Source organism: Vigna unguiculata, chromosome 9, assembly GCF_037176805.1.
Source record: "Vigna unguiculata cultivar grain cowpea cultivar isolate G323 ecotype 2 chromosome 9, ASM3717680v1, whole genome shotgun sequence".
In the NCBI taxonomy this organism is placed as follows: Eukaryota; Viridiplantae; Streptophyta; class Magnoliopsida; order Fabales; family Fabaceae; genus Vigna; species Vigna unguiculata.
The window spans coordinates 13,811,131-13,820,254 of record NC_140800.1 but is presented as its reverse complement, the minus strand read 5'-3'; the positions used below and the strand labels follow the sequence as shown (position 1 = coordinate 13,820,254).

The 9,124-nt window shown below is 28.7% G+C and overlaps 1 pseudogene; it reads right to left on the bottom strand.

The window, feature by feature from the left end:
* Window positions 1-736: 736 nt before the first annotated feature.
* Window positions 737-6,724, bottom strand: LOC114164797 (uncharacterized; annotated as a pseudogene).
* Between the last annotated feature and the right edge of the window lie 2,400 nt (window positions 6,725-9,124).

The window sequence follows — 9,124 nt, the reverse complement described above, 5'->3', positions numbered from 1 at the left end:
TTCGTACACAAAATATTCATAATTGAATGCATATTAAATGTCATTCATACATATATTTCAATGTTAGAATGCAAACTATTAAAATAACTATCTTCAAGTCATTATTAAGCATGAACCTTTCAAAGTTTTAGCTAGAAAGCTAAAATATAATATGTCTAATGTTTCTTAACTACATAACAAAGATCATTATTCTATAAGATTGTCTTCATAATCTTCATAGCCTTCATTGTCTTCATGATCTTCATTGTCTTCTAGCTACAAACAACAACAAAATATATTATCACATTTTTCCAACATATTATACATTATAACAAGTTAATTAAGTCAAATTTAACATGTAAATGTGCATTGAATCACATGTTTTCAATCATTTCTAAGTTCCAACAAATGCATGTTCATGAGTGAAGTAGAGACCTAAAATGTAACATTATACTCATCATGATTCTTCTCTTACATAATGTATCATAGATGTTAAATAACAAACATGATTTGAGAGTTTATAGTATAGTATTAATCTAATGTAACACCAATGTTTATACAACCAAACATATAACAAAATTTTAAATAGAGACGAACAGCAGAAAAACAGAGTCATTCTATCAACACCACATTATATGAGGAAATGTTTAAAAAGTTATCTTACAATTATAGGAAAAACAGAGAGACTTATTCATGTCAAACTAAAGCAGAGAGACTTATCTTACAATTCTGCATCTTGTTACATAAAAAGATCCAAACTACAAAATCCATTCTATCAACACTAGCCATCCTCCTCTTAGTCCATATAGTCAAACAAAGTCTCATCAAAATCAAGATCATCAGAATAATCTTTCTCCAAATCTTTAGAAGGTTTCTCAGCTACTGTTACAGGCATGTCTTCCCTAACCCAATTGAATTCATCATCATTATCAGAATTATTTACTTGTGAGTGATCACCCATATTAAATAAATCTCTTGGAATCATCTTCAAAACATAATGTTTACTTGTTTCAAAAGGATCTTCAACATAAAAGCATTGGTGGACTTGAGAAGGCAACACAAAGGGATCATTTTGGTAACATTTTTTGTTGAAATAAACACATGTAAGCCCATATTTGTCTGCATCACTCTCAAACCAATCATACTTAAACATCACAAACTTGAAATGCCCATAATAGTCTAACTCAATTATGTCATTGATTGCCCCATAATAAGTGACGGGTTCTATCCTAGGATTTTCATCCTTGGAACTTGCATAACTTGGTGTTAATGAAACCAAAGTTACACCAGAATTTTGAGTTTTGCGTCTAGCATCTCTCTTTGTAGTATGAAATCTGTAACCATTGATGAGGTAGCCTGATAACCTCCTTGCAACAGTATTTGGACCACGAGAGAATTCCTTAAGTTGAAGTGATACATCCTCACTCATGGCTCTATCTTTGAACCATTCACTAAACTCTTGACTTTGGGTTTTAGCTTTGATCCACTTTCTTCTTTTTGTCTTCCTATTTAAAATCTCATCATACTCTCTATAAAAACAAATAATCTTTATTAGTGATTTAAGGTATAATTCAAAAGATGAGAATGAAAAAAAATAAACTAGTATCACACCTGATGTATATGTTTATTTCATCACAGTTGAATAAGAGGTATCGATGAGCTTGATCCTTAGATGTCAAATCCAAAGAGAATAGTTTACCTTTTTTCTTACCACCCAAAGCACTACCTCTATTTGAAAAGTAATCACAAACATCTACATCACATAAATCATTACCTTCATAATTTCTTCTTTTTCTATTCAATCTTGTATCTACGTCTTTATGCATATATCTTGAGCAAAGTGTCAAAGCTTCTTCTGCTAAATACCCCTCGGCAATAGAACCCTCAGGATAAGCCTTGTTTCGAACATAACTTTTAAGTCTGCATAAATATCTCTCAATCGGATACATCCACCGAAATTGAACTGGCCCACCCAATCTTACTTCATTTGCTAGATGGATACGCAAGTGAACCATTATGTCAAAAAAAACTAAGAGGAAATATCGTCTCCATTTGACAAAGTATTTCTACAATATTGGCTTCTAAGTAATCCAAATCCTGCACTTGGATCACTTTTTGACACAAAGAGTGAAAAAAAGACCCCAAACGAATTAAAGGGCCAGCCACTACATCAAGCATTGTGCATCTTATTGGAACTTGTAACAAGTAGTGTAGCATGAAATGTGCATCATGACTCTTATAACCACTTATTTTCTTTTCACTAGCATTCACACACTTTGAAATATTTGATGCAATCCCATCTGGTAATTTGGCGGACTTTAAAATAGCACAAAAAATTGACTTTTCATGTGCATTCATTGAAAAACAAGATTTTGCAAACTGTACACGACCTCCATCAAGCTCCCAAGGATGAAGATTCTTTCTAATTCCCATGTCTTGTAAATCATAGCGTGCATTGACATGATCTTTTGTCTTGCCTTGAATGTCCAAAAGAGTCCCAATAATATTATCACATATGTTTTTCTCAATATGCATTACATCAAGATTATGACGTAATGTATTTTGTGACCAATAGGGCAACTCAAAAAATATTGATCTTTTCTTCCATAGACCATCTTTCTTATTTTTTCTATACTTTCCAAAATCATTGTTAAAATCCTTCAAGATTTCTACAATATCAGTACCTTCTAACACAGTTGGTGCAGACCCAAGTTCTTTCTTTCCATTGAATGACTTCTTATTCAACCTCCATGGATGACTTGTTGGTAAAAACACACGATGGTTCATATAACACATCTTATGGCTGTGTCTCAAGTATGACGAATGAGTGTCATAATTGCAACATGAACATGCCAACCTTCCTTTAGTGCTCCAACCTGACAACATAGCATACCCAGGATAATCACTAATCGTCCACAAAAGAGCTGCATGCATTTGAAATTTTTGATCTCTTGAGGCATCATATGTTTCTACACCTATTTCCCATAATTGCTTTAGTTCCTCAATTAGTGGTTGCAAATAGACATCAATATCATTTCCAGGTGATTGTGGTCCAGGAATTAGTAGTGACAACATTGTGTATTCGGGTTTCATGCATAGCCATGGCGGAAAGTTATACACCACCATCATGACTGGCCATGTACTATGTGATATACTCATAGTCTTAAATGGATTGAAGCCATCACTTGCTAGACCAAGTCTTACATTGCGAGGCTCAATAGAAAAATTAGCATGGCATTTATCAAAGTCTTTCCAAGCTTCACCATCAGCAGGGTGTCTCATTTTTCCATCTTTTGAGCGCTCTTCTTCATGCCACCTCATTAAATCTGCAGTGTTTGAGCACATAAATAGCCTTTGAAGTCTGGGGATCAATGGAAAGTGTCTTAGAATTTTTGCAGGCACTTTCTGCTCATTCTTTTGTTGCTCTAACTCACCATGTGCTTCACCAAATTCCTTCCATCTTGAAACTTTACACTTCTCACAAAAAGTGTCATTCTCGTGCTCCTTCCAATATAGCATGCAGTCATTTGGACATGCATGAATCTTTTTATAATCAAGGCCTAAATCTTTAATCACGGCCTTTGTTTTATTAAAAGATTCAGGAATGTTTAGATTCGGCATGGCTTCTTTCAATAATTGTAAAAGGTCAGAAAATGAGGCATTGCTCCACCCATGAAGACATTTCAATAGATACATTCGGATTATGAAAGAAAGACTGGAGAAACTTTGGCATCCAGGATATAACTCTTGTTTTGCTTCATTAATCAACTTGTAGAACTTTTTTGCTTCCTCATTAGGACCAGTGTTGTCCCCACTTCCTTCTACCACATTTCTAAATGTGTCATGCAATAATCCATCTATATTATCTTCCATGTCGTCATCACTTGGAGTAGGCAATGATTGTATTGACTCCCCATGGTTTACCCAAGTGTTGTATCCTTTTAGAAATCCTTTAGCTATTAAATGATCATAGACCACATTTCTTGTTGCCCAATAAAGATTTCTACACTTGGAACAAGGGCATAAGATCTCATTCCCTTGAGCTCTTCCGCTAGCGTATGCAAAATCTAAAAATAACTCTACACCATTAGCATACTCTTTACTAAATCTTGGAAGTTTAGTCCACTCTTTGTCCATCATCTTTAATCTAAAAGATGATAACATAGTATAAGTCTCTCTAAAATTAACAATTTTAAATAAAAATAGGAATAACATCTTCCATAATTTGCTAATGTAAGATAATAACAAACCTGATATTATAGAATCCACAACAGGTGTTGTAATAGTTGAAGCACAACAACTTCAAAAATCGTACTCCTCTTTCTGATCACTAACATAATATGAACTAAATTAAAGCATTTTAAACAAATAAATTAAAAACTAATATGAAAATTAAAACAATTAAAAATCCTGATATGGTTTCCATATTAAAAACTAATATGAAAATTAAAGTAATTAAAACAATGAAAATTAAACAAATAAACAATTAAAGCATTATATAACACATTAACACCACACACAACATTTAAACAAATAAATTAAAAACTAATATGAAAATTAAAACAATTAAAAATCTTGATATGGTTTTCATATTAAAAATTAATATGAAAATTAAAACAATTAAAAATCCTGATATGGTTTCCATATTAAAAGCTAATATAAAAATTAAAACAATTAAAATAGTAAAAATTAAACAAATAAACAATTAAAGCATTATATAACACATTAACACCACTCACAACATTTAAACAAATAAATTAAAAACTAATATGAAAATTAAAACAATTATAAATCCTGATATGGTTTCCATATTAAAAATTAATATGAAAATTAAAACAATTAAAAATCCTGATATGGTTTCCATATTAAAAGCTAATATAAAAATTAAAACAATTAAAACAATAAAAATTAAACAAATAAACAATTAAAGCATTATATAACACATTAACACCACACACAACATTTAAACAAATAAATTAAAAACTAATATGAAAATTAAAACAATTAAAAATCCATTTCAACGAAATACACCATTGATTAGCAAAAATCAATAGTCTTACGCTCACTGCTCCTAATTCTTACCAAAGCCTCTAGCTTCAATCCCAAGGTAAAACTAAGTACATCTTTTCTAAAATTTTCTTTCAACTCAATGAAATTACCAATCTACCCAGAAGTTCTTAATTCATAAATAATGCTTCAACAAAGTTTCCACAAACAGCAAACAGCAGTGAAAATATCACCGAAAAGAAAAGTGACATTTCAATCATGCAATGCCATAGCATAGCCCGACCTTAGAGAAACAGTTCTCAATTTATTTTTTATGTTTTTTTCTTCACTTTTACTTTTAAGTGTGATATTTCTGAAAATAACTTTTAAAAATATAAAATTACACTGTGAAACAATTTTGGCTTTAAGAACTAATATTTTTTATGTCAATACCATTAGAATAAATGCAAACATCCATGCATATAACAAATGCAGGTTCAGCATTACCACCTCTACCCCATATGGAATTTGTCTGGATGATGCTGCTTCTGCCTGCAACTTAACTGTTATCAATTTGGTACTTGAATGCATTCTCAGATATAATTCGTAAATTATTTTAGCTAAGAAACACAAATTTTGAATTATCCGTATCTCAATTTCAGAAAATGCCACTCAAAGGAGTAAAGTGATATATAGTGAAGTGATAGTTACACTACTAGATTTTTCAAAGATTAAGGTGTGTTTAATAGTCATGTAGGCAACATTATTATATACTGAGGCTATGTAGAGTTAAGTAAAGCTTCTGACCTAATCTTACCCAAATGATGCAAAGAAGTTTCTTACTTCCCTTGAAAGCTATATATGATTGTTGTAGGGAACATTGAACCAGCAAAGTCTGAAAAATCACCAATAAAAACTTTAGCAGCTTTCTCTTATAACTGTGCCCTCCACACCACTTGGTAAAACTCGCCTCAGAACAACACAAAGGTCATAATATAATACAGTAGCACAAGTTGTTGATACGAATTATTTATTGTGTTTGTTTGAACCAAAAATAGATACTATGCATAAGCAAAAATACGACATCAACATTATTAGTATGTTTCTTATTCTTATTTTGGTTGAGTGAAGGTGCAAAAGGTAGCCTTACCAAACAAATATTCTTAACCAGAGTCAATTAAGCATGACTAAAATAAGATTACATATAAAACTCATTCTGTTCTTCTTTGGAATATTTAATTTAACCAAGCAGACAAATTTGTCTTCATGTTGCTTGGATTGGATATAAAGCATAAAAAATGTCTCACAGCAAAGCGTTATATGATGGGGGCCTTGCAAAGGAAAATAGTTTACCAAACAATTGTAACAATTTGACAAAGCAGCACAATGGTTATTTTTCAATTGCATCGGTTATAATAACAATTTCTGCACACAGAGGTTTTAGCACCATTTACAATTTATATTCTGAAAAATTTAGATGTAATCACAGGTTCTGAAGAAACTACTCTGTATCTTTAGAGAAGTATGATTACAACTTTACTTCTATTTTACTTATAAACTAATTACTACAATATGATTACAAATTTAATTTATATTATATATACAGAAGCTCTTTTTCTTACACCTCCTATCTCTGGCACTCTAAGTTTTTCATGAACAATAGTTTGGTCATTCCGCAGTAAGAACTATGATAGATATACTAAGAACAAAAACAATAAACCTCATCTCAGAAGCAAAATTAATTAAACCAAATTCAAAGAAATTAAAAAAAGTAGGGACTAAACACTAAATTGCAGAGGTAAGAGAAAAACCTTGATTGAACCGATCAATTGTGAAGAGATTAGAAACAATGTAGATGCAGAAGAGATAAACCCTAGAATGTGAGATGTCAAAATTACAAAAGGGGAGAACAATGAGTGTTAGAGAGAAACCATAAAGAACGACGAGCAATAAACGGAAATGAAGAGGGAAGAAACAATGGCTTAGCTACCAGAGAAATGAAAATCGCAACAGTGAATGGGAGAGGAAGCCGCGACGCAGTTGGACTCGAGAGGAAGCCGCGACGCAATTGGACTCGACAGGAAGTGGCGATGGTTGATCTGGAGAGGCAACGTAGTTGAACTGGCAACAGTCAACGGAGGAGATGGAGTGGTGTGCAACCGTGAATGAGAGAGACAATATGTGAACGTGCAACAGGGAGAGACATTTTTCGATCTAACGTAAGGGAGGGAAATGAAGAAAAACTCTTAAAAGTGGTTTTCACTTTCTTTCGGACCATATCTCTTTTTAGCCCACGTGTTTTCAAGACAACATTAAAATAAATGTGGGTCTTGATTTGCTTTATGTCACATTTACAAAATTGTTGTATTTAATATATTTAAACAACATTTATAGGACTGTACTACATTTTAGTGTGGTCTAAAATGAAAAATGACGTAGTGTATTATTATTATTACGACTATTATTATTATTACTATTACTACTACTACTATTATTATTATTATTATTATTGTTATTATTGTTATTATTATTATTATTATCACTACGTGATATTATTATAATGATATTATTATTATTATAGTTAGACACACATCTTAATTTTATTTACCGCGAGATCATATTTCAATTAGTTGCCCTTCTTAATTGTTTAGTTGCTGATGTATATATCTTTATATATTATTTTAGATTATTAGTATGTCAACATTAGCCTTATTATTTGCATTTACATTAATATTTATAACATAAACATTATTGTTATTATTATTTGTTTGTTATTATTAGTATCATTATTATTATTTATTATTATTATTATTATTATTATTATTATTATTCATAGTGATGTTATTAGTATAAATGCTTTTTTTAATTATAAAAAATGTTATTATACTAAATACTTTTGCTAAATAGATTTTTAATCTTTTAAAAATTTTACAATTTATAATTTATATTAATATTATTATTATTATTATTATTATTAACGGTTAAATAAATATAATAACAATTATATTATTATTCTAAATATATTTTAAATAAATAAAAAAACGTGCGTACACACACAGGTCATATACTATTATAACTATTTTGTAAAATCAATTAACTACACCATATTGTGATATTAATTTTATTTATTATATTTAAAACTGAATTTACAAGTTCATTTCATTGATAATAACATTTACAACAATATAACCTAATTTTCATGATATTTATTATTTTATTTTTATATTATTGTTATTATTATCAATTATAACTCTAATTATTATTATTATTATCTCTAATTATAATAATAATAATAATAATTATTATTATTATTATTATTATTATTAACTATAATTGATGTTATCAACTATAATTATTATGCTCAGTATTACTACCAACTATAAGTATTATTATTATTATCATTATTAACTACAATTATTTCTATTATATTATTATTATTATTATTATTATTATTATTATTACTTCTATTATTATTAATTAGAACTATAATTATTATAATAGTTATTATTATTATTATTATTATTATGTTGTTGTTGTTGTTGTTGTTTTTATTATTATGGTTACATACACATTTTACTTCTACTTACTATTTATGCATCATGTTTCAGCTACTTCACCCTTTTATTTGTTTTGTTGTTTATTTATCTTGACATTTAAATAATTATTTCAATTCAAAAAAATAATTAGTAAAATAATAAAACTGAAAAAAAATTATTTTAAATAATTATTTAAGTTTAAAATATAACTATTAAAAGGATAAAATTGAAAAAACAAAAAAAACACCAAAGATGTTTATCTCTTTATATATGTAGTTGTATTATTATTATTATTATTATTATTATTATTATTATTATTATTATTATTATTATTGTTATTGTTATTATTATTATTATTATTATTATTATTATTATAATTAGACACACATCTTAAATTAATTTACTGCTGGATCGTATTTCAATTACTTGTCATTTTTATTTGTTTTGTTGTTAATGTATATCTTTATATATAATTATAAATTATTATAGTTGACATTAGCCTTAGTGTCAGCATTAATATTAATATTTATAACATAAATATTATTATTATTATTGGTATCATTATTATTTTTATTATCATTATTACTATTCATAATGGTGTTATTATTATAAGTGTGCTTTTT